Source organism: Rhinolophus sinicus, chromosome 1 (assembly GCF_057876585.1).
Source record: "Rhinolophus sinicus isolate RSI-liver-muscle chromosome 1, RSI-T2T, whole genome shotgun sequence".
Lineage (NCBI taxonomy): Eukaryota > Metazoa > Chordata > Mammalia > Chiroptera > Rhinolophidae > Rhinolophus > Rhinolophus sinicus.
The window spans coordinates 100,963,971-100,990,072 of record NC_142501.1 but is presented as its reverse complement, the minus strand read 5'-3'; the positions used below and the strand labels follow the sequence as shown (position 1 = coordinate 100,990,072).

The window sequence follows — 26,102 nt, the reverse complement described above, 5'->3', positions numbered from 1 at the left end:
GTAAATAAACATTGATTGACTACAATATTAATATTTAATGGGGTCTAAAGAAGAGAGCTAAATTATGGGATGTAAATGATGTTAAAATGTTCAAAGTTCCTTGTATTATCCAAGAAAATAACAAAGATTTTGATTATATTTTGATAATTTGACCATTGGTGTTATAATTTCTAAGTAAGAATATTAGAATGCATAATTTCCAAACTAATAGAGGAGAAAAGTTAAATGATAAGGAAATCTTAGCCAATCAAAATGCTACAGAAAAAGGAGAGAATAAGTAAGATTAAAGAAATGAGACAAGTAGAAATCACAAAATAAGATGTCAGGTTTAAACCTAAATATCTTAATAATTACATGAAATGTAAATGACTAAACTCTTTGGTTTAAAAAAGACAAAGAGTGGTATACTGAATTTTAAAAATTGAACTATATATATCATGAGAATACAGGGAGAATAATAGTAAGAGGATAGAAAAGATATTTGTAATTAGAAAAGATATTTGGTATAAATGGATTAATGCCATACAATATAGACTATAAGGCAAAAAGCATTGTGAGAGATGAGGAAGGATGCTTCATGATGATAAAAATTTCAATTCATCAGGAAGATATGATTATCTAAATTTGTAGGCATCACATAAAAATAACACCAAAGTACATAAAACAACTTGATAGAACTATGAGGAGAAATAGACAAATTCACAGTTATAGAGGGAAATTTTACTGTACCTCTCTCAGTGCTTGAAAGAAATAATCAGACCAGAAAAACAGCTAAGATATAAAAGATTGAACAATATAGTTAACAAACTAGATTTATGGGTGTCTATTGAACACTATAACCAACTATAAAAAACATTATTTTCCATTACACACAAAGCTTTTACAAACAATGAATAAAGGCAAGAATTAAAACATTTCAAAGGATTGAAACACTATCCACATATTTTCTAGTCATAATGTAATTAAGGGAGAAATCAGTAATCAAAAGAGAAAATTCTCGTATCTTTGGAAATTAGAAACATCATTCTATATAAGTGATATGTCAAGTAATAAATTATAATTAAAATTAAATTTTGAACTGAATAATGAAAATGCTGCTTATTGAAACCATGGATGAAGCCAAAGAAGTGATACGAGGAAAATTTATAGCTTTGTATCCATATATTAGAAAGAAGGCTGAAAATTAGTTTAATATGCATGAAATAAGTTTAAAAGCAAATGCAAAATTAACCCCAAAAGAAGAAAGTAAATCATAAAGATAGAAGCAATAATTAACTGAAACAACAAACATACAGTAGGAAGGATCTAGATAGCTATAAAAGCTTGTTCTTTAATAACACTAAGAAAATTGACAAACCTCTTGTAAAATTGATCAAAAATAGATGGTACAAATAACCAATACTGGAATAAAAAAGGGACCATCACTACAGATGCCACACACACGAACATATTAGAAAAAAGATATTAAGAACTCTGTGCCAATACATTTGAAAATCTAGATGAAGTGGACAAATTTGGGGGAAAGTATACCAAGACTGACTCAAGAAGAAACAGAAAACTGCAATAGTTCAAAAATCTTTAAAGAATTAAACCAGTTGTATGTTTCTTCCCTTAAAGGAAAACTCCAGGCTAGCTGGCTTCACCAGGTAGTCATTCCAGACATTCAAGTTAAAAACAAATGCACTCTTACATAATCTCCTCCAGGCAACAGAAGAAGAAGACACACTTTGCAACTTATTTCATGATACACAAACCTGAAACTGAAGACCAGAGTAAGGACTATTTCCGAGCTAATTTCACTCATGGACATAGATGTAAAATTTCAAGGTCTGCTAGTAAAGTCCCACCACAATATAATAATGAGATCCAAATTAAATACATTTATTTAATCAATCCATTAAAAACAGGTGGATCTGTGGGGATTAGACTGGGAGGATATTGGGAGCAGGGACCTGTTCTCTACTCTCCACTTCGCAAGAAATAATTGATTACGTACAGCTACCCTAGCCCCCTCCACAAACCTTGAAGAGGATAAGAACTTTAATCAGCTTCTGTTTGAGAAAGGATAGGAAAAATTGCCAATCAATTACTCTCAATTTCAGGTTATTTGGGGTGAGTTATTGATGAATTTTATTGTAATAATAAACCAAATTCAGCAATATGTTAAAAGGATATGTTAAAAGAATAATACATTTTGACTTAAGTCAGATTTATCCAAGGTATGACAATTAAGTTTGTGAACTTGTTGCAACGGTGTTGCTAACCTTTTTTGATATCAGAGGAATTATTCATTATGAATTTGTATCAACTGGACAAACAGTTGACCACGTTTACGATTGTAAGTAAACTTGGAAGTGCTGAAAAGGCTGTGTGAAAAAGTTAGACATGAACTTTTCTCCAGCAATTCATGGTTCTTGCATGACAATAGTGTACCACCAGCTCACAGGGCACTGCCTGTGAGGGAGATTTTAGCCAATAAACAAATAACTGTATTGGAACACCCTCCCTACTCACCTGATCTGGCCGCCAATGACTTCTTTCTTTACCTGAAGATAAAAGAAATATTGAAAGGAAGACATTTTGATGACATTCAGGACATCAAGGGTAATATGACAACAACTCTGATGGCCATTCCTGAAAGAGAGTTCCAAAATTGCTTTGAAGGGTGGACTAGGCATTGGCATTGGTGCATAGCTTCTCAAGGGGAGTACTTCAAAAGTGACTGTAGTGATAGCCAGCAATGAGGTGTGTAGCACTTTTTCTAGGATTAGTTCGCGAACTTAATTGTCAGATATCATATGCAGTGTTGGTTTTCCATGTTAAAAAATCAGTCACTTAGTTTCCATAATAGCAGGTTAATGCCAGAAAAATTATATGAGCATTCCAGTAGGAATGCAGGAAAAATTATATGAGCATTCCAGCAAGGAAAGCATTTGATAACATTCAGTATCATCTTAAAAAGTGAGTAAACTAGGGCTTTTTAAAATGATTATTTTTTATTTCAGAAACTAGGGCTTTCTTAATCAGATAAAAGGAAGCTACAAAAATCTACAATAAATATCATATTTAGCAAATGTTTGAAAACTTTCCCTTTGAGATGATGAACAAGAAAGGGAAGCCTGCTATCACCTCTGTCCCCCCTGTCACCACTGCTGCTCAACACAGACAGGAGGTCCTTGTTGTTATAGTAAGACAAGAGAAAAACAAGACTATTAACTTTGGAAAGGAAGAAACCAAACTATCGTTGTTTTTAAAGAAAATGATTGTATATGTATAGAAATTATTTACAGATAAAATATTAGAATTAATGAGAAAGTTTATAGCAAGGTTACCAAAAAAAATAAAATCAGTATAAAAATTCAATTGTATTTCTATATAAGAGCAACAATAGAAAATACAATTTTAAAATAATGCCATTTACAAATGGCATCTAAAAATAGCAACTAGAATAAATAGACAAGGATGATGTAAAAAACCTTTATGAGGAGAATTATACAACTTTACTGAAAGACAGTATTGAAAACCTAATCAAATAGATACGTCATGTTTACACAATGGAAGATGCAAAACGCAAAGAGGTCATTTATCTCTATATTGATTTCTGGGTTCAGTGCAGTCCCACTTGAAATCCCAAGAGGTGTTTTGGGGAAGGGGATGACATGTGACAAGATAATTCAAAATAGAAAAACATTCCAAAGAGAAGAATAGCCAAGGCACTGAGGGAGGAGAACGGAGGAAGGGAAGGATAAGGACAGAGGGGATGTCCCCTGTCGGATGTTTAGAGATTATGGAGCTGTGTTTATCAGTACCGTGCTGTGTGGCACAGGAAAAAAAAAAAAAGATGAGTTGAACAGAAAAGCATGTGGCGGACGTCATAAAAATGGCAGCGTGAGGTGAGTCTCTTGAACTCTCCCCTGGAATTTACAACAAATTGAACAACTGTAAGTCCACAAAGGACTCCCTGTGCAGCAGACACGCAAGATTAAGAGGCACACTACTGAAATCACCTAAAGGTGGGCAGATTGCATGAGCAGGGGAGGAGGGAAGGGAGAAGTGCGACACGGCCAGCGCAGGCGCAGGACGCAGACCTAGCTCAGTGCTCTGAGCTCGCTGCATCCCACAGAGGGAAGAACTCGGACTGCATTTATAGCCCACAGGGCTGAGCGGACAGAATATAACATGGCTGAACCCAACGATCACAGCAGAGACCTCGGAGAAAAGACGAGGGAAGAAGGCTGAAAATGGTGGTTTAAGCCCTCACTGCTGAGCAGGGAACAGAAGCCTTAGGCACTGAGACTAGCTGCCCCCTCCCTACCCTCCCAGAGCTCGCCCCACCCCCACCTGCCCGGTGCTAGAAACGGAACAGTTGCAGTGTTAGATCAAAAGAACAGAATATTTGCTGTTTTGAGAACTGTGGACCGAAGACACAGATTCGCAGCCCAACTAGTTCCGGCAAAGGGGAGGGAGCTGTCGAAGCAGGACTGGCTGTGATGGTTGTCGCTGCCATTGCTCTTGCCCCTCTCATAACCCACCCCGCCTCTGGCCCTACCTATCCGGGCGGATCCCTGCAGGAGTAAACAGAACTGCTGAAACACACAGGCTCTGAATCTGGTGCAGGAAAAGCTTTGGAACTTCAGAAGCTCTCCACATCCCCACCCCCCCACCCCCGATTTGGAGGCGGTGCCATATGACCCAGGTGAACTGTTCACAGAGGAGAAGCCCGCCTTCCAGGGAATCCCCCCATTGTGTGAGAAGCTGGAATAGTGCAGAAAAACCATAACACTATAGTGTGAGGAAGAATAAAAGGCTGCAGTTGGAGAGAAAATATTTTACCAACACCTACTAGAAAACAAAAGAAAGACCTCTTTCTATCAACCTGTTGCATAACCCACTCCTATAGATGTCTAGGAAGAGAAATAATAAATCATCAATTGCCATGAATAACCAAAGCAACAAGACAGCTCAGAAGGAAAATAAAAAGTCTCCAGAAAATCAACTTAAAGATATGGAAATATGTGACTTAAATGACAGAGAATTCAAGACTGCAGTTCTGAAAAAAACTCAATGAGATGCAAGAAAACACAGAAAGGCAGTTTAATGAACTCAGAAACATAATCAAAGAACAACATGAACATTTTACCAAAGAGATTGAAATTTTAAAAAAGAACCAAGTAGAATTTCTGGTGATTAAGAACTGAATAGAAGAAATGAAGAATGAAATAGCCAGCTTAGGTAGTAGAGTTGACAAGATGGAGGAAAGAATCAGTGACATCGAAGATAGAAACCAGAAATGACATGGATGGAAGAAGAAAGAGACTTGAGACTTAAAAGGAATGAAAGAACCCTACAAGAATTTTCTGACTCCACCAGAAAGAGCAATATAAGATTAATGGGCATACCAGAAGGGGAAGAAAGGGAGTAGGGAACAGAGAGTATATTCAAACAAATAGTCAAATAGAACTTCCCAAACTTGTGGAAGGAATTAGATCCTCGAATCCAAGAAACAAATAGAACATCCTAATTACCTCAACCCCAACAGACCTTCTCCAAGGCACATAGTATTGAAGCTGTCAAAAATCAATGACAAAGAATCCTCAAGGCAGCTAGGGAAAAGAAGACGGTAACCTACAACGGAAAGCCCATTAGGTTATCATCAGATTTTTCAGCAGAAACTCCACAAGCCAGGAGGCAGTGGAATCAAATTTTCAAAATATTGAAAGAGAAATTATGAGCCAAGAATAACATATCCAGCAAAGATATCCTTTAGATATGAAGGAGGAATAAAGACCTTTTCAGACATACAGAAGCTGAGCGAATTTTCTAACACATGACCTGCACTACAAGAAATACTGAAGGAGGCTATTCGACCAGCATCAATAGGGATAAATAGTGGCAATCAAAATATAAAAGCAGGGAGACTAAAGGCCTGAACTGGAATATGGGAATGGAGAAAGTAAAGCATGCTGAAGAAAATGGAATACTCTAAATATCAAATTTTCTTTTACATAAACTTAATGGTAACCACTCAAAAAAAATCCAGAACTGAAATACATAACGTAATAAAAGAAGAAACAGGACAAATCATAGAATATCACCACACAGAAATAATAGACAACAACAAAAGACAAAGGAAACCATGGAGACACAGTTTTACCAGAAAACGAAAGATAAAATGATAGGAAATCCTCACATATCAATAATCACCCTAAATGTAAATGGAGTGAACTCACCAGTAAAAAGGCACAGAGTAGCAGATTGGATCAAAAAACTCAACCTAACCATATGCTGCCTCCAAGGGACTCATCTCAGCTACGAGGACAAACATAGACTCAAAATGAAACGGTGGAAATTGACACTCCAAGCAAATGGTACCCAGAGAAAATCAGGTGTAGCCATAATGATATTAGATGAAATAGACTTTAGGATAAAAATGGTAACAAGAGACAAAGATGGATATTTCATAATGGTGAAGGGGACTATAAAACAAGAAGACATAACAGTCATCAATATTTATGCCCCCAATCAGGGAGCACCGAAATATACCACACAACTATTCACAGAACTAAAGGGAGAAATTGACGAAAACACAATTATAGTAGGGGACCTAAATACATCATCGACAGCTGTTGATAGATCACCCAAACAAAAAATAAATAAAGAGATAGCAGCCCTAAAAGACACATTAGATGAAATGGACATAATTGACATTTATAGAGCACTTCGTCCTAAGACATGAAACTATACATTTTTTTCTAGTGTACATGGGACATTCTCAAGGAGAGACCATATATTGGGACATAAAACTACCTTAACAAATTTAAGAAGATTGAAATCACACCAAGCGTATTTTCTGATCACGAAGCTTTGAAATTGGATATCAACTGCAAAAAGAAAGCAGGAAAAACCACAAATACATGGAGATTAAACAACATACTTTTAAAGAACGACTGGGTCAAAGAAGAAATAGGAGGGATCAAAAGATATGTAGAAAGAAATGACAATGAAAATAGACACTACCAAAATTTTGGGGATGCAGCGAAAGCAGTTTTAAGAGGGAAATTTATATAATTACAGGCCTATCTGAAGAAACAAGAAAAATCCCAAATAAATAACCTCACATTACACCTTAAAGACCTAGAAAAAGAAGAACAAATGAAACCCAAGGTCAGCAGAAGAAAGGAAATAATAAAAATCAGAGCAGTATTAAATGAAATAGAGAACAAAAAGACAATAGGAAAAATTAATGTGACAGAGCTGGTTCTTTGAAAAGGTGAATAAAATTGAGAAACTCTTGGCTAGACTCCCTATGATAAAAATAGAAAAGACACAAACAAAATCAGAAATGAAAGAGGGGAAGTTATCACGGATGCCACAGAAATACAAAGGCTCATACAAGAACTATGAAGGACTATGTGCTACCAAATTCAATAACCTAGAAGAAATGGAGAAGTCTTAGAAACAATTAGCCTTCCTAGGCTGAACCATGAAGAACTAGAAAATCTGAACCGACTGATCACCAGTAATGAAATTGAATCAGTCATCCAAAACCTTCCCAAAAGGAAAAGTCCGGGACCAGATGGCTTCACTAGTGAATTCTACCAAACCTTCAAAGAGGATCTAATACCTGTTCTACTCAAACTCTTCCAAAAAATTGAAGAGACAATACTCCCTAACTCATTTTATGAGGCCAACATTACCCTGATACCGAAACCTGTTAAGGATAACACACAAAAAAGAAAACTACAGACCAATATCTCTGATGAATACAGATGCAAAAATCCTAAACAAAATTCTAGCAAATAGAATGCAACAATACATTAAAAAGATTATTACATCACGATCAAGTAGGGTTCATCCCAGGGGCACACGGATGGTTCAATATATGCAAATCCATCAATGTGATACATCACATAAACAAAATAAAGGACAAAAATCATATGATTATATCAATTAATGCAGAAGAAGCATTTGACAAGATGCAACATCCTTTTATGATTAAAGCACTTAATAAAATAGGTATAGAAGGAAAATACTTTAAAATAATAAAGGCCTTATATGATAAACCCTTAGCTAATATCATAATTAACGGTGAAAGCCTGAAGCCGTTTGTTCTACGTTCTGGTAATCAACAAGGTTGTCTCCTATCCCCTCTGCTTTTCAACATAGTGTTGGAAGTCCTCGCCAGAGCAATCTGGCTAGAGAAAGAAATAAAAGGCATCCAAATTGGGAATGAAGCAGTTAAATTATCACTCTTTGCAGTTGACATGATGCTATATATAGAAAACCCTAAAGATTCCACCAAAAGGCTATGAGAAACAACAAATACAGTAAAGTTGCCGGTTACAAAATCAACATACGAAAGTCCATTGCATTCCTATATACTAACAATGAAATCTCAGAAAAAGAATGAAAAAAAAAAATTCCTTTTGCAGTTTCAACAAAAAGAATAAAATACATAGGAATAAACGTAACCAAGGATGTGAAAGACCTATATGCTGAAAACTATAACATTTTTTAAAAGAAATTGAAGAAGACACAAAGAAATGGAAAGCTATTCCGTGCTCATGGATTGGAAGAATCAACATAGTTAAAATGGCCATATTACCCAAAGCAATATACAGATTTAATGCAATCCCCATCAAAATCCCAATCGCATTTTTTAAAGAAATAGAACAAAAAATCATCAGATTTGTATGGAACCACAAAAGACCCTGAATAGCCAAAGCAATCCTAAGAAAAACGAACAATGGTGGAGGTACCACACTCCCTGACTTTAGCTTGTACTACAGAGCAACAATAATCAAAACAGCATGGTATTGGCAGAAAAACAGACACATAGACCAATGAAATAGAACTGAGAACCCAGAAATAAAATCACATAAATATGGAAAGATAATTTTGGACAAAGAAGCATAAACCACACAATGGAGCAAAGACAGCCTCTTCAGTAAATGGTGCTGGGAGAATTGGATAGCCACGTGCAAAAGAATGAAACTAGACTGGTATCTGTCACCATGTACCAAAATTAATTCAAAATGGATCAAGGACTTAAGCATAAGATCTGAAACAATAAACTGCATAGAAGAAAACATGGGTACTATACTTACGGACCTTGGGTTCAAAGAGCATTTTATGAATTTGATTCCAAAGGCAAGGGAAGTAAAAGCTAAAATAAATGAATGGGATTATATGAAACTTAAAAGCTTCTGCACAGCAAAAGAAATCATCGACAAAACAAAGAGGCAACCAACTGAATGGGAGAAGATTTTTGCAAACAGTGCCTCCCATATGGGGCTAATATCCAAAATATACAAGGAACTCATGCAACTCAACAACAAAAAAACAAACACCCCAATTGAAAAATGGGCAGAGGACCTGAAGAGACGATTTTCCAAAGAGGACATACAAATGGCCAGTAGACGTATGAAAAAATGCTCAACATCACTAATGATCAGATAAATGAAAATAAAGACCACAATGAGATATGACCTCACCCCAGTTAGAATGGCTATCATCAACGAGACAAATAGTAACAAGTGTTGGAACGGCTATGGAGAAAAAAGGAACCCTCATACACTGTTGGTGGGAATGCAGATTGGTGCAGCCGCTGTGGAAGGCAGTATGGAGATTCCTCAAAAAATTACTAATAGAATTACCATATGACCCAGCAATCCCTCTCTTGGGTATCTACCCAAAAAATCTGAAACCATTTATCCATAAAGACACGTGTGCTCCAATGTTCATTGCAGCTTTATTTACGGTGGCCAAGACATGGAAACAACCAAAATATCCTTCAATAGATGAATGGATAAAGAAGTTGTGGTATATATACACAATGGAATACTATTCGGCGGTAAGAAAAGATGAAATAGGACCAATTGTGACAACATGGATGGACCTTGAGATTATAATGCTCAGTGAAATAAGTGAGACAGAAAAAGCAGGGAACCATATGATTTCACTGGTATGTGGGATATAGAACTGAAGGCAACAAAGGAACAAGACAAACAAAGAAACAAAAACTCATAGACACAGACAATAGTTTAGTGATTACCAGAGGGTAAGGGGAGTGGGGGGTGGTAGATGAGGGTAAAGGGGATCAAATATATGGTGATGCAAGGAGAACTGACTCTGGACATACAATGGGATTTATAGATGATGTAATACAGTATTGTACACCTGAAATGTATGTAGCTTTACTAACAATTGTCATCCCAATAAACTGGTTAAATTGAAAAAAATCAGGTGGCACAGGGAGCAATGCAGAGCTCTCAAAGTGAGGGAAGCATTCCTCAGGATCCCACACATGAGATATGCACGCCCAATATGTGTCATATAATACATGTCTCACATGTCTGATCAATATCAGACGTATCAATATTATTACATTTTCCCCATAATTACCCAAATCTGGAAACAACCTGAGTGTCCATCAACAGTGGAATGGTAGAATGGATCAAGAAACTCTGAGGTACTCATTTGAAAAATTACTCAGTGAAAAAAAGTAGGTTACATGAAACAAAATGGATGAGTCTATAAACCTAAAGCTGAGTAAATAAAAAACAAAATATGAAAACTATACTTACAGTCTAATGCTATTTATGTGAACTTCAAAAGGAAGCAAAGTTAAAGTATATTTAATAGGGATACATGCAAGACTGGTTAAGAAAGTCAAGGATACAGTCACATGCTCGTGAGACAATGGGTGGGAAGGAGGGTATTGGACAGCCAGGCTGCACAGGCACAGGGTGAAACTGTATGACTTAGTAGAGATCACCTGCTGCCGGCTGAGAACCAGATGGTGACACCGGAGGGCATGCAGTCCTGGGTGACATTGTACTACCAGTCTAGGCAGTGGAGAGAGACCTCACTGAAAATTTTTAAATAGATTGCAGATTCTAGAGAGGCCCAAACTTAAGAGGAAAGTCTACACTCCGCAGTAAAGGGTATGTCCTAAAAATGAGTTCTAAATAAAAAAAGACCCACTCCAACAAAGAATAAAACCGAGGCTGACAAGAATTGAAGTGCCAGTAGTTTCCCTATGTGAACAAACTGAACATTCTGTGTAGGAAGAAGATATGATTTTCTCTCTCTCCCGCGTGTCACACACAATGTTCAGCACACAGTAAAAATTACTAGATATGAAAAGAAATGGAGAACATGAGCCATGTAGTCAAGAGAAAAATGCAGTTTTTGGAGATTGTTTCTTGGTTACCCATATGTTGGAATTAACAAGGAAGAACTCTCAAGCAACTATTACAAATAATACATATTTATGAGTGAACAAGTGGGGAATGTCAGCAGAGAAAAGTATTTATAAAAATAGAGAACTGCAAAGTGCTACATCTGAAATAAATTTGTAGCAAGAGCTTAACAGTGGATTGGAGAAGTTAGAAGGAAGGGTCAGTGATCGTTCAACCTGGGAAACCGAAAGAAAAATACTGAAAAAATTAAGACCTGGACTGAGCAGTCATTGAGCACTGTCTGTTTCTCATGTGCTGGAACTAATCTCTTTCATAATCATCTTTCATTGCTTTTGTTTTAGTTTAGTATTCTCTTGTTATTCAAAAATTTAAGAAGTTGTATTAAATGTTACTTATAATTTCTTCTACTGTTTCAGTCCCATTCCATAATTTTGGTTTGTTTATTTTATAATGTACTTCTTAGTAGTTAGCTCTTTGTAATTTTTTGGTATTTGGGATGTAAAGTTTTTATCTAGAATTGTTTTGCTTCCTATATAACATCTGTTATGGCTGAATTTTGTCCCCAAGAGCAGATATGTTGAAGGCCTAACCCCCAGGACCTCAGAATGTAACTTTATTTGGAAATCAATCTTTACACAGCTAACCAAGTTAAGATGAGGTCACTAGGGTAGGCCTTAATCCAATGACTGGTGTCCTTGTAAGAAGGGGAAATTTGGACACACAGAGGGACGATGACGTAATGACGCCAGTGTGATAACAGAGGCAAAGATTGCAGTGATGCAGGACGAGCCAAGAACCCCCAGGAGCTGGAAGAGGCCAGGAGGGCCTGTCCTCTAGAGTGCCTGAGGCAGTGTTGCCCTGGGACACTTGATTTCAGACTTCTCAGCATCCAGACTGTGAAACAATGTTTCTCTTGTTTAAAGGCATAGCTTTGTGCCACTCTGTTACAGCAGCCCTGGGAATCTCCTACAGCACCTGATTTCCATAGCACCATCTCAAATTATGTTTCGCTTCCCTATTTGAGAAATGTTACCGGGTTTCTCGCATCTTAAAAATCATTAGTTTGGACCCCTGTTTGCCTGCATTTGTGTTTTGTTCTATCAGTCTCCTTTTCTGTTTTAACACTCTTCTTTTTCCTTGAACAGTTAAGTGGTCTATGTGATAATCGTCCTTCTTTGCTGCATCCTCCATCTTTTACTCTTCCTCCATTATTACCTTTCTCTTTCCATCTTTCCATCTTTCTTTCTTGTGCTTAACACGTTGCGTAAGGAGGGGTTTAAATCCCTCATAAAAGTCCGCTCAGAAAAAATGAAGATTCTCGTGATCCGTACGCAACGTGTTAAGAATAGCTTCATTAGTTTCGTGGAGGACCACTGGTCAGAGGGAAAAGACAGCAGTACCTCTGAGTGAGAGCGGGTAGAGTAGGGTCTCGTGAACACAGCTTCACCATTAGTGAATATGGCTGGAGATCATATTCGGAAGGTTTGGTGAATTTCCTAAACTAACTTCCTCATTCTTCACCTTCCTCAGAAACACATTGCCCAGTGGCACTTACTACATCCACTTTGTCCTAACTGGATTTGCATGCATTGCTTTTCTTCCCAAGGTCTGAGACCACTGAGAGAGTGTGTGAAGCCCCTGGTGAGGCTGCGGACTTGGAAAAAACGGATGCTACGAGGGACCAGAGGGATGGGGCAAGCTGCTTGGGACAGCCAGGTGGGTGAGACTAACTGCAGCACTGCCTGCATTAGTGTGGGCATCTGGGGGTGTGGGTCAGACAGTGGCCTCGTGAACTGTATGCGTTGTCGTGGTCTCCCCCATCTCAGGTCACATTCTCAAGAGGGCTCTAGCCTTGGTTTTGGCATTGAGTCTGAGGCCAAGAGATGAGGCTTTCCCTACTCATGAATCTAGAAAGGGGCTCTGAGATGTACCAGCCTGTCCCCAAACTGGGGACACGAGGGAGCCCAGAAAGAGCATGAACCAGACAAATCTGTCAGGAATCCACTCAAAGAGTGTGACGTCCAACGTCTTCTCATGCTGATGTGCGAGGCCTCACCAGGTGGGGAAGCACCGCTGTGTGGCACCCGAGAAAGGGGATGGGGCCCTGGAGGTGCAGCTGGCAGACCAGAGGCCTGCCTCCTGCTCTAGGAGGATGGAGGCAGCATGAGGTGTGGGTGGGCAAGGAGCTTTTCGAAGCAGACTTTTTGGAAAATACGGGGTGCCTTATCCACATACTGTTCATCAGGTGTGTTGACAGCATGTCGTGCGGGAGACCCTGCTCGCTGCGCCATTTGTCGTGCACAGAGGCCTTCTCGCCGCGCCATCTTTCAGGCGGGGTGGCCTGCGGGGTCTCTGCTCCCGCTCCCCACATAAGAACACAGGACATGGTGAGGCCGAAAAGGAACACCCACGGAGCCATAGGTAGGGGAGTCATACCACTATGGTCTCACTGGAGGCTGGGCCCACCGGACGCCGACCTGCCGTCCGCTTTTCCGCCAACCGACCGACCGACGACTCTCCTCCACTCTCTCGACTCTGTTCCTCTCTCTCGGCTCTCCTCTTCCGCTCTCCTCGGCCCTCCTCTTCCGCTCTCTTCAGCTCTGCTCGGCTCTGCTCGGCTCCTTGGCAATCCTTCGTAGCCGCAGCAGTTATACCAGCGGCCAATTGGCTAACCGGCCACAGCCGACGGCCAATCAGCCACAGCCGACGGCCATTCACCACCCGAGCCAGCACCCTTCCACGTGAGGCCGAGAACCTGTAAACTACTTTCTGGGGCTCTGTCCCCACACAGCAAATGCAGACTAATGGCCTGTAGAGACGCTGCTCCTGCTTGTCTACTCTTTTGCCTCTTGGTCAGGCCACATGCTTCCAGTACCGCTGTCTCACAGGGGTTACTGGCAGCGTCTTCTGTGGCAGCCGCACAGGGCTTTGCATGGTTGCTTTGTAAAAGCTACATGAATGATTGGGCATCCTTACAGTTCTTCTCGAGCCCATGTAAAGCTGCAAAATAAAGTCATTTTGAACAATTCTTTGGCTTATTAAAAAAATAATATTATCGTACAAAATAAACCCCAAACATGCAGTCACCTAAGTGCCGTTGCCCCGGAGATTCGGCAGTTTCCTGACCTCCCACAGTCTGTCTGCCCAGGCCAGCTCCGTGCAGGGTGGAAGCTCGGTGACCCAAGTCTCCACCCACTGATGGGCAGCAGGCGACGTGGGACCTGCTGGAGCCTATTACAGGCTGGTGTGCCATCCCTTAGCTGCTGTAGGTGTTGGTGCCAACGGGTTACAGTGATCCATTTTCCTGATCGACTGATGGGGGCCTGGCCCCACCACAGCTCCAAGGCTGGCCGTCAGTGGCGCCCCATCTTTGTGGACTGTGGTCTGCTTCTTCCATCCTGCCCAGATGCGCTCACTCCCCACAGGTTCTTTTTTATAAGAGCATGGCCAGTGAAGCATAAACCCTGAACCCTCGTCTTGGGGACACCCTGTGCATCCCCCCACTCCATTTACACTGAGCAACTAAGGTAAGGTTTCCTCTGTAGTGGGATTTGGACATCCTGCGATTTCCCTTCCTCTCCTGATCCCACCTGGTCCTGTTCTCAAAGTGTAAAGTTTATCTTCTGATTCAGGGAGGGGGATGGCTAGGCAACCAAGGGCCTGGACTCCTCAGGTCTCTAAGACCAGTGTATGGTCAGCTGTGGACAGTGCCAACTGCACAATCTCTGTTTTTATTTACTTTGTGTGCCAGCTAGGGCACTCAGACTGAAAAAGATTGCTTTTAGTTATATTTATAATAATGAGATTTCTGCATTTTACACAACTGAACTTTTTAGACTCTACTTACGGACATGATGGTGGAGGTTTGCGTGGCACAGTAGAAGCCATTTAGGAAAGCGGTTGACTCCGTGTATGTACATACTTTTTTCCATTTTGAAGAGATGAGGTCAGTTTTAAAATTTTATTTAATGATGCTGTTTCACTGTGTGCATTTTTGATGGTTAAATTTTAGTCCTCAACTACTCCTTCCTCTTCTGCTTCAAAAGCTTATGTTTTAAACACTCAACAAAATCTTGTATTTTAAAACACTTTCTAAAATCTTGAAGAAAAAAGGCTTATGTGTCACTCATCTCAGCCATTAATTGATATGCGTTCTGGGAATGACGATTTTAACATTAGCTTAATTAAGCCAGACATTAGTCAATCATAATTGGCAAAGGAGATATGCTGTAAAGTATGATGCAATCTAAGACCAAACAGAATTAATTTGGGGATAATTTGTTGTTTTGTGCTAATAAGAGTTCACAAAAATGATCAGAAATAATGACCTTATTGATAATTGCATATGGATTTGTAAGAACCTATTTCAAGGAAGCGCTTCAGTTATTTGTCTAAGACAAATCTCACCCACTGGGTTTTCCGTCAGACACCTTTGACTCACAGTTGAATTCTCAGCACTTCCAGCAGTTAATAAGCGTTCATGGGATTAATATGAGTTCATGGGATTCCTCCCTGCCTCTTGTCTTCTGCTGGCAGACTGGTTCTTAGTTAGGTAAATGGGTTGGGTAGCAGAAAGGCAGATGCACACGTGGTTACTGGCCTCGCTGACCTTTAGATTTGTTCCATAATGATGCAAAAAAGTCACAAAATGTTAATGAACTCTTGCATGCATAGGGTAAGTTTTGTTCAAGGGTTCAAGCTGCTCTCTAAGCTCTAAGTCATTAAACCCAAACGGTGTGTCAGATTATTCACTTTCGTCCTTTCTTTAAACCCACTACCCAAGCTGCACGTCTGATACCACGGAGAGACCAAAATGACACATAACCCAAAGCAAAGCTCGCCAGGCATAGCTCTGTAGGGACACTACACCTTAGGAAAACTGTTGTAAAAGGGTTGTGAGCACCTCTTCCCCCAGGACTTAGGACGTAAGAACTGAAAAAACTCCAACCACAGTATCCAGCTCTTCCTAGTGATTATGGAAAAGGTGAAAATTCGCAAAATTGGGATACACAGGCGGGATCACAGCATGAACAAATGCCACATGAGTCTGATGAGGACAGAAGTAATCAGCTCTTATCAGCGGTGAGACTGAGGAAGTGAGGGTGCCTGTGAGCTGTGTCCCAGAGGGCACCAGTCACTGAGTGTGGAGTGTCGAGTGTCTGCTTCCCTCCTGCAGCCACTGACGGCTAATTACCTCCGGGCGCGTTCTGATTGAGTACATTCCTTTACTGCTCTGCCACCCCAACCAGGTTTCAGACATCTAGGGCTCAGTTTTCACTCAGAATTAGCTTGGAGTTCTGTGAAGCAGAAGAAATAGAGGTGGGGTCCTGCAGGTAGGTACATAGTGGTTACACGTTACCCACAGCAGACAGTAAAGTGAGATCGAGACAAGAGTTCCCCAAGCCCTAGTTGGCATGACGATGAATTAATTTATTAGCTTTAGGTAGCTGCCCCTCTGTGGAACCCAAAACACATTGTCTTCAGGGCTTGTCTGGGTGACACGGTAGAGGGGCAGAAATAGCTCACAGTGTCCCATGTCAGCACTTCTTCACTTTGGTCTCTGGCTGGGTGGCTACCTCCCAGTGGGCCAGGATGCTGGCGGGAGCCTTTCTCACCTCCTGGACACCCGAATGTTTGTACTGCGTCTCACACCTTTTGGGCTTTGTCACACAGAGGCTGGCTATTGGATAAATTATTCCAGGTTCAAGTGTTAACAAATTCTAACGATGTGTAACCCCCTGAAGCACCAGATTTTACAGTGGTTTTCTGAAGATAACTGACCACAGTTCAAAGATGTAACTCTTTTTTTTTTTTAAATTTCATTTTATTAAATTTATTGGGGTGACAATTGTTAGTAAAATTACATAGATTTCAGGTGTACAATTCTGTATTACATCATCTATAAATCCCATTGTGTGTTCATCACCCAGAGTCAGTTCTCCTTCCATCACCATATATTCGGTCCCCCTTACCCTCATCTCCCACCCCCCACCCCCCACCCCCCTTACCCTCTGGTAACCACTAAACTATTGTCTGTGTCTATGAGTTTCTGTTTCTCATTTGTTTGTCTTGTTCTTTTGTAGTTTTTGGTTTATATACCACATATCAGTGAAATCACATGGTTCTCTGCTTTTTCTGTCTGACTTGTTTCGCTCAGCATTACTCTCTCAATATCCATCCATGTTGTCACAAATGTTCCTATATCATCTTTTCTTACTGCCGAATAGTATTCCATTGTGTATATATACCACAACTTCTTTATCCATTCTTCTATCGAAGGACATTTTGGTTGTTTCCATGTCTTGGCCACCGTAAATAAAGCTGCAATGAACATTGGAGCACACATGTCTTTATGGGTAAATGTTTTTAGGCTTTTTGAGTAGCTACCCAGGAGAGGGATTGCTGGGTCATATGGCAATTCTATTCGTAATTCTTTGAGGAACCTCCACACTGCCTTCCATAACGGCTGCACCAGTCTGCATTCCCACCAACAGTGTATGAGGGTTCCTTTTTCTCCACAGCCTCTCCAACACTTGTTACTATTGGTCTTGTTGATGATAGCCATTCTGACTGGGGTGAGGTGATATCTCATTGTGGTTTTGATTTGCATTTCTCTGATGATTAGTGATGTTGAGCATTTTTTCATATGTCTATTTGCCATTTGTATGTCCTCTTTGGAGAAATGTCTCTTCAAGTCCTCTGCCCATTTTTCAATTGGGTTGTTTGTTTTGTTGTTGTTGAGTTGCATGAGTTCCTTGTATATTCTGGATACTAGCCCCTTATCGGAGGCGCTGTTTGCAAAAATCTTCTCCCATTCAGTTGGTGGCCTCTTTATTTTGTCAATGGTTTCTTTTGCTGTGCAGAAGCTTTTAAGTTTCATATAGTCCCATTTGTTTATTTTAGCTTTTACTTCCATTGCCTTTGGAGTCAAGTTCATAAAATGCTCTTTGAACCCAAGGTCCATAAGTTTAGTACCTATGTTTTCTTCTATGTAGTTTATTGTGTCAGGTCTTATGCTTAAGTCTTTGATCCATTTTGAATTAACTTTGGTACATGGTGACAAATAGCAGTCCAGTTTCATTCTTTTGCACGTGGCTATCCAATTCTCCCAGCACCATTTATTGAAGAGGCTGTCTTTGCTCCATTGTATGTTTTTAGCTTCTTTGTCAAAAATTATCTGTCCATATTTATGTGGTTTTATTTCTGGGTTCTCAATTCTATTCCATTGGTCTATGTGTCTGTTTTTCTGCCAATACCATGCTGTTTTGATTATTGTAGCTCTGTAGTACAAGCCAAAGTCAGGAAGTGTGATACCTCCATTATTGTTCTTTTTCCTTAAGATTGCTTTGGCTATTCGGGGTCTTTTGTGGTTCCAAACAAATCTGATGATTTTTTGTTCTATTTCTTTAAAATATGCCATTGGGATTTTGATGGGGATTGCATTGAATCTGTATATTGCTTTGGGTAATATGGCCATTTTAACTATGCTGATTCTTCCAATCCATGAGCACGGAATGTCTTTCCATTTCTTTGTGTCTTCTTCAATTTCTTTCAAAAATGTCTTATAGTTTTCAGCATATAAGTCTTTCACATCCTTGGTTAAGTTTATTCCTAGGTATTTTATTGTTTTTGCTGCAATTGCAAAAGGAATTGTTTTTTGGATTTCTTTTTCTGAGATTTCATTGTTAGTATATAGGAAGGCAATGGACTTTTGTGCGTTGATTTTGTAGCCGGCAACTTTACTGTATTCGTTGATTGTTTCTAATAGCTTTTTGGTGGAGTCTTTAGGGTTTTCTATATATAGCATCATGTCATCTGCAAAGAGTGATAATTTAACTTCTTCATTCCCAATTTGGATGCCTTTTATTTCTCTTTCTTGCCTGATTGCTCTGGCAAGGACTTCCAACACTATGTTGAAAAGCAGAGGTGATAGGGGACATCCCTGTCGTGTTCCTGAACGTAGAGCAAAGGGCTTCAGTTTTTCTCCATTAATTATGAGATTAGCAGAGGGCTTGTCATATATGGCCTTTATTATGTTAAGGTATTTTCCTTCTATACCCATTTTATTAAGTGTTTTAATCATAAATGGATGTTGTATCTTGTCACATGCTTTTTCTGCATCAATTGATATAATCATATGATTTTTGTCCTTTATTTTGTTTATGTGATGTATCACATTGATGGATTTGCGTATGTTGAACCATCCTTGTGCCCCGGGGATGAACCCCACTTGGTCATGATGAATAATCTTTTTAATGCATTGTTGTATTCGATTTGCTAGAATTTTATTTAGGATTTTTGCATCGGTATTCATTAGAGATATTGGTCTGTAGTTTTCTTTTTTTGTGCTGTCCTTACCAGGTTTTGGTATCAGGGTAATGTTGGCCTCATAAAATGAGTTAGGGAGTACTGTCTCTTCTTCAATTTTTTGGAAGAGTTTGTGCAGAATTGGTATTAGATCCTCTTTGAAGGTTTGGTAGAATTCACTAGTGAAGCCATCTGGTCCCGGACTTTTCCTTTTGGGAAGGTTTTGGATGACTGATTCAATTTCGTTACTGGTGATCAGTCTGTTTAGATTTTCCAGTTCTTCATGGTTCAGCCTTGGAAGGCTATATGTTTCTAAGAACTTGTCCATTTCTTCTAGGTTGTTGAATTTGGTGGCATATAGTCCTTCATAGTATTCTTGGATGATCCTTTGTATTTCTGTGGTGTCCGTGATAACTTCCCCTTTTACGTTTCTGATTTTGTTAATCAGTGTCTTCTCTCTTTTTATCTTAGTAAGTCTAGCCAAGGGTTTGCCAATTTTGTTAATCTTTTCAAAGAACCAGCTCTTTGTCATATTAATTTTTTTCTATTGTCTTTTTGTTCTCTATTTCATTTAGTTCTGCTCTAATTTTTGTTATTTCCTTTCTTCTGCTGACCTTGGGTTTTACTTGTTCTTCTTTTTCTAGTTCTTTAAGGTGTAACTTGAGGTTATTTATTTGGGAGTTTTCTTGTTTCTTGAGATAGGCCTGTAATGAGATAAATTAATGAGATAAATTTCCCTCTTAAAACTGCTTTCGCCGCATCCCAAAAATTTTGGTAGGATGTATTTTCATTGTCATTTGTTTCTATGTTTCTTTTGATCTCTCCTCTAATTTCTTCTTTGACCCAGTCCTTCTTTAAAAGTATGTTATTTAATCTCCATGTATTTGTGTTTTTCCCCGCTTTCTTTTTACAGTTGATATCCAATTTCAAAGCCTTGTGATCAGAGAATATGCATGGTATGATTTCAATCTTCTTAAATTTGTTGAGACTGATTTTATGTCCCAATATATGGTCTATCCTTGAGAATGTTCCATGTACACTAGAAAAGAATGTGTAGTCTGATGTTTTAGGATGAAGTGCTCTATAAATGTCAATTATGTCCATTTCATCTAATGTGTCATTTAGGGCTACTATTTCGTTATTTATTTTCTGTTTGGATGATCTATCCATAGCTGTCAATGATGTATTTAATCCCCTAGTATAATTGTGTTTTGGTCAATTTCTCCCTTTAGTTCTGTTAGTAGTTGCTTGGTGTATTTCGGTGCTCCCTGATTGGGGGCATAAATATTGATGACTGTTATGTCTTCTTGTTGTACAGTCCCCTTCACCATTATGAAATGTCCATCTTTGTCTCTTGTTATCTTTTTCACCTTGAAGTCTGTTTCATCTGATATCATTATGGCTACACCTGATTTTCTCTGGGTACCATTTGCTTGGAGTGTCAATTTCCACCCTTTCACTTTGAGTCTATGCTTGTCCTTGTAGCTGAGGTGTGTCTCTTGGAGACAGCATATGGTTGGGTTTAGTTTTTTGATCCAATCTGCTACTCTGTGCCTTTGTATTGGTGAGTTCAGTCCATTTACATTTAGGGTGATTATTGATATGTGAGGATTTCCTGTCATTCTATCTTTAGTTTTCTGGTAAGGCTGTGTCTCCATTGTTTCTTTGCCTTTTTGTTGTTGTCTATTATTTCTGTGGTATTCTATGATGTTTCCCTCTGTTTCTTCTTGTTTTGCAGTATATATTTGAGTTCTGGATTTTTTTTGAGTGGTTACCCTTAAGTTTATGTAAAAGAAAGTTTGATATTTAGAGTATTCCATTTTCTTCAGCATGCTTCCCTTCTCCATTCCCATATTCCGGTTCAGGCCTTTACTCTCCCCCTTTTTGAGTTGTGGTTGCCACAAATTGTCCCTGTTGATGGTGGTCGAATAGCCTCCTTTAGTATTTCTTGTAGTGCAGGTCGTGTATTAGAAAATTCCCTCAGCTTCTGTATGTCTGGAAAGGTCTTTATTCCTCCTTCATATCTAAAGGATATCTTTGCTGGATATATTATTCTTGGCTCATGGTTTCTCTCTTTCAATAGTTTGAATATTTGGTTCCACTCCTTCCTGGCTTGTAGAGTTTCTGCTGAAAAATCTGATGATAATCTAATAGGCTTTCCTTTGTAAGTTACCGTCTTCTTTTCCCTGGCTGCCTTGAGGATTCTTTCTTTGTCGTTGATTTTAGACAGCTTCAATACAATGTGCCTTGGAGAAGGTCTGTTGGGATTGAGGTAACTAGGTGTTCTATTTGCTTCTTGGATTCGAGGGTCCAGTTCTGTCCACAATTTGGGAAGTTCTCATTGACAATTTGTTTGACTATATTCTCTGTTCCCTTCTTTCTTTCTTCTCCTTCTGGTATGCCCATTATTCTTATATTGCTCTTTCTGATGGAGTCAGAAAGTTCTTGTAGAGTTCTTTCATTTCTTTTAAGTCTCAAGTCTCTTTCTTCTTCTATTTGTGTCATTTCCAGGTTTCTATCTTCGATGTCACTGATTCTTTGCTCCATCTGGTCAACTCTACTACCTAAGCTGGTTATTTCATTCTTAATTTCTTCTATTGAATTCTTAATCTCCAGAAATTCTATTTGGTTCTTTTTTAAGATGTCAATCTCTTTCGTAAAATGCTCATGCTGTTCTTTGATTGAGTTTCTGAGTTCATTTAACTGCCTATCTGTGTTTTCTTGTATCTCGTTGAGTTTTTTCAGAAGAGCAATCTTGAATTCTCTGTCATTTAAGTCACATATTTCTGTATCTTTAAGTGCCTTCTCTGGAGATTTTTCACTTTCTTTCTGAGCTATCTCGTTGCCTTGGTTATTCATGGCGATTACTGGTTTACTATTTCTCTTCCTAGACATCTACAGGAGTGACTTCTGCAACAGGTTGATAGAGAGCGGTCTTTCTTTTGTTTTCCAGTACTTGTTGGTAGAATGTTTTATTATTTCTCCAACTGTAACTTATTTTTCTTCTCCCACACAGTAGTGCTATGTTTTCTCTGCACTATTCCGACTTCTCACGCAATGGGGGGATTCCCTGGGAGACGGGCTTCTCCTCTGTTAATAGTTCGTCTAGGTCACAGGGCGCAGTGTCCCGGTGGGTATGCGGAGAGCTTTTCATGTTCCAAAGCTCTTCCAGCTCCTGATTCAGAGCCCGTATGTTTCAGCAGTTCTGTTTACTCCTGCAGGGATCCGCCCAGATAGGTGGGGTCAGGGGCGGGGTGAGTTGTGAGAGGTGGCCCAGAGCAATGGCGGCGACCACCACCACAGCCGGTCCTACTTCCACAGCTGTCTCCCCTTTGCTGGAACTAGTTGGGCTGTGAATTTGTGTTTGCGGTCCACAGTTCTTAAAACAGCAAATTTTCTGTTGTTTTGATCTGACACTGCTACTGTTTCGCTTCTAGCACCGGGCAGGTGGGGGCGGGGCGAGCTCTGGGAGGGGTGGGAGGGGGCGGCTGGTCTCAGTGCCTAAGGCTCCGTTCTCTGCTCGGCAGTGAGGGCTTAAACCACCGTTTTCAGCCTTTTTCCCTCAGTCTTTTCTCCGAGGTCTCTGCCGTGAGCGTTGGGTTCAGCCGTGTTATATGCTGCCCCCTCTGCCCTGTGGGCCATAAGCGGAGCCCTAGCAGTCCGAGTTCTTCCCTCTCCCGCAGCTGCGGTAGTTCCGGGAAGCAGCGAGCTCGGCGCACTGAGCTGGGTCTGCGTCCTGCGCCCGCGCGGCTCCGTCTCCGCACTTCTCCCTTCCCTTCTCCCTCCACTCGCGCGAATCTCCCACCTGTAGGTGATTTCAGTCGGTAGTGGGCTCTTCGTCTTGCCTGTCTGCTGTGCAGGGAGTCCTTTGTGGAGTTTTTGTTGTTCGATTCTTTGTAAATTCCAGGGGAGCTTTACAGAGGCTCACCTCACGCCGCCATTTTTCCGGAAGTCCCAAAGATGTAACTCTTGACGACAGACTTTTCAGGGCTTTGGCAGAGCTTTTGAAGAAAATAGCCCTTAGCATCCATCGAATTCACTCTAATAAACCTCCAGCGGGTACTGTTATGCCCACCTGGTCACATGGGAGCCAGGTTGTTAATACACAGAGACACACATGACTGACAAGTTTCCTTGAGGCTGCCCTGGCTGGAGCCGCAGAGACGAGGGCACAGCCTGCTTCTTCTTTTGTGTCAGTGCCAGACTGCACTTTGAGAAACAATGGGTGGGAGAGTTATAGATAAACTGGCTGCCAGATACCCCGCACAGATAACCTGCTAATCCAGGTCGGTCTGGCAGGAAGGAGGCTATGGCTCCGGAGGTTAGGAAAGAAGGCTTCATGGAAAAAGTGGTATTTAACCAGGAATTGAATGGGTGAAGTTTGATGTGTGGCTGTGACTCGGGCTGGGGAATAAGGGAAAGAGCATGATAAGAAAGGGGAACGTGTCAGCAAAAACTGGCACAAGAAGTGGGGGACTTACCATGGACATCTGGGAATCTGGGTGAATGCGGGCGTGTGACTGGAAGCCACAGAACAGAGACTATAGGAGGGGGCTTTGTGCCGTGGCCCGTGAAGCCTTCAGCGTCAAGGCAAGGAGCTCTTGGGTTTGTAGGCAGAGAGCAAGTGTAGATTGCAGAGCAAGGGCCTGTTGCCTTTTCCAAGTGGCACTTTAGACTAAGCGATCTGGCAGCCATGTTAGGAGAGATTAGAAAAAAAAACCTCAGGTGAGGGTGCTCTGAAGGCCTGAGTTAGGCAGTGGCAGTGGGCAGAGGGAAGGAGAGGGACGTGTGAGAGACAGACTGTAGGTAGAAGGTACAGAAGTGTGATAACAGGAAAGGCTCGAGGCCTGGGGAAGCAGGAGCAGCAGGCCATGACCAGAGGTCACGAGCAGAGACTGACAATTGGTTGGTACAAGGAGTCTGACTTTGGATGGACCGTGGTTTGGGGACATGGCAGGATTTCCAGCTAAAGATGTCTGTCAGGCTGTTGGAAAGTCCATGAGCACATTCTCGTATGTGCACTTTGTACTTACACAAAGGCCTGCTGAAGTGAAGAACGGTCAGCTCAGAATCTCAGTACTATCGATGTGTTTAATGCAAAGGAGTAGTCAGTCTTCTTGGGACTCAACCTTAGTCATAGCACAGTATGTAAACGACCAAGACTCGCTGTGCATTATAAACTGAATACAGATTTTTAATTTGGCTTCAGCCTGCCCTAGAGTGATGATACCTCTTTCCATGTGGCAATGCAGTCCGACTGCCGTAGTGACACGAGCCCAGGGACTTGTCCTGCAAACTGGGGCTTGAATCCTGCTTCTGCTGCATTTTATTTCTCTAAGGCCTTTCATCTGTGGCCTGAAGGGCTGGGCCAGGTCTTCTGTAGGGCTCCCTACACCGCAGTTCTGTTCATCATGAAAGGAGGGGTACCAGTGTCCATTGGCTTTATGTCCACAGAACAGAAAGCCCAGGCATTTGGGGTTCATCTTTTCTAAGCTCGTCACTGTCCGTTGCCCACTTCTCTCTCATTAGTCCCCGCCAAAAAGATCTGACTGAGAAATGCTGACAACTCTGTGTTGTCACCACCATCAAGTTACTGGGAAGCAAAGCTGAAGAAGGCCGGGTCTCTGTCCTCAGGAGCTTACACCGGGGTGGATGAGAACAACCTAAGATCAGCCGAGACGAGCAGTGAGCAGTTGGGAGCGTGGTATGGGGTGGATCTCTGCGGATTTGCCTTTAGGGGTGGATGTGGGGTGTGGGCGCCCAGAACGAAGGTGCTGCAGGTCTCCAGAGCCAGAGCCGGTGGAAATGTGTGGGACTGCAGGTGGAGCCCTGCTGCGGAGCGCCGGTGTCTCCAGCTAAGAAGCTGGAGTGCAGTCAGGAGGCAAGGCAGTGCCTGCCTGCTTTGGAACGGGGAAGAATACCCCTGCGCTTCTGGGAGCCAGCGGCTCTCCACAGGGTCAAGTAGCGGTGGTGGGGAGCTGACCAGGAGGCCGTGGGAATGAGCCAGGCGCCTGGCAGTGGTCGAACTTGACAGAGTGGTTACAGGAATGAAAATGAGGTCAGATGACGGAGGCTGTGTCACAGCCTGGAGAGGACTGGCAAGACCAAAGAAGACAAAAGTCTGGCGACTCTACGGCCTGGACAATTTGGAAAATGGTGGAAGGTGTTAGAAGTCATGAGAAGACGCTGGCTGAATCTTGGGCGTGTGAGTTCGGAGTATAAGGGTGTCTAGCTGAGATTATTTAGTTGGACAGTCGGAGGCGTGAGATAGCCTCCCCCAAACGGTCAGGCAGGCCTGGAGGCACAGATCTGTTAATTACCCTGGAGGTGACGCTGGTAACTCAGGGAAGGATGCACAGGCGTGGACGAGAAAAGGGATGGACTCCTGGGCGGTCATGGAGAGAGTGCGGGGGTGGGGGGGCGGGGAAGGGGGAGAGGATCTGCTAAGGACCACAGGCGCCCCCAAGCCAGCTGAAGGTGGGTGCTGGGGCCGTGTGTGATCTGGCCACGGCCTTTCAGGATGATGTGGAAGTGGACAGTGGGTGACCCCACCTCTCCTCCAGCTTCCTTTTCGCGGGTTGGGGACAAGCC

At 41.2% G+C, this 26,102-nt stretch overlaps 1 long non-coding RNA gene across 1 annotated transcript in view; it reads left to right on the top strand.

Annotated features, from left to right (window-relative positions):
- The window catches only part of LOC148759134 (uncharacterized), a 48,980-nt gene extending 34,756 nt beyond the window's left edge, over positions 1-14,224 (top strand). The window contains exons 4-5 of the long non-coding RNA XR_016022852.1: positions 12,811-12,920; positions 13,450-14,224. This is a non-coding gene — a long non-coding RNA (uncharacterized LOC148759134). The remainder of the gene's footprint in view (positions 1-12,810; positions 12,921-13,449) is intronic.
- The last annotated feature ends 11,878 nt before the right edge of the window (positions 14,225-26,102 follow it).